Genomic DNA, 1122 nt, shown 5'->3' with positions numbered 1-1122 from the left:
ATGATCAGCGAGGAGTGGTGAGCCAGGCGACATCTCGAACCCCACGAGGACAGGCATGCCCATCTCGCGCTCGCGGCACCGAAGTCCGAAGCGGACGAAGATGCCCGAACGAGGCTCGACGATATTTACAGTCAGCGACAAAGTAAAAGGTGTCTATTGTATCGTGGTTTTGCGATTCTCGTTAAGCTTTAGCTTTATAATCGTGTTGGTACTTTATAAAAATGGTTCAACTAACTTTTCTCCTGAAACATTATTTTTCTTTGAAAAAAATTAGGCAAATTAATCATTAAAAAAAATGAAGACAAATTAATTTTAATTTATAAAGATAAATCAAAGAAAGCCGTTTATGAATTGTTGTATTCTTTTTTGCTTTCCACTTTCTAGCGTTTGAATTTGACTTTTTCTATTTGTTTGGAAATAATTTAATTTGCCTTAAATTCAATTTGTGAAATACTACATATACTAATGCCTCAAACATGTATGGTTTACTTGTTAAATTAAGGAAATAGCTGATGAAAATCGACGATAGTACAACAAATAGGGCTCTTATTTGGCTTCATACATTTATAAGTAACGAAAAAATTGAAATTCTTATTAAACTTTTCGTTGTTTGCTCGAGTAAACATAAGCAATGTAAAAACACTAGATTGCCATTGAATTGGTTCCGTTGGAAAATTTCCTACCAAAAGATGAGTGAGAAACGATGGGGTCGTCCTCTATTTTGTCGCCGACTGTACACGATGTCGGGCTCGTGTCGGTGGGAAAGCGCACGAGGCATCCGATGTGAGTTCGGAGAGAAAATTGTTCCGCGAGAAAATCTCCCCACGAACGCGCGCACGCACGCACGCACGCACGCAAAAGCATGAATGAACTTACCTCTTTGGAGGGTGGTAGATAGATAGGAAGGCAGGCAGGTATGGCGGAAATGATCGGTCGCTTCGCTCGCGGTTCGTTTGCACAAGTTGTGTTCGCGACACTTGATCGCAGCTGCGTTAGGTGATGTATGTGCGGGACCACGCGTGTACTACCGCCCCCGTCCTGGGAGGGTGGAGGGAAGGGCGGGGGATTGTTTATCTCTTCTAAGCCCTTGATAAGCCCGCAACTATGCCGCCGTCAAATTAG

Source organism: Anopheles darlingi, chromosome 3 (genome assembly GCF_943734745.1).
Source record: "Anopheles darlingi chromosome 3, idAnoDarlMG_H_01, whole genome shotgun sequence".
In the NCBI taxonomy this organism is placed as follows: domain Eukaryota; kingdom Metazoa; phylum Arthropoda; class Insecta; order Diptera; family Culicidae; genus Anopheles; species Anopheles darlingi.
The sequence above is the reverse complement of the archived record's forward strand: the minus strand, read 5'-3'. Positions refer to the sequence as shown.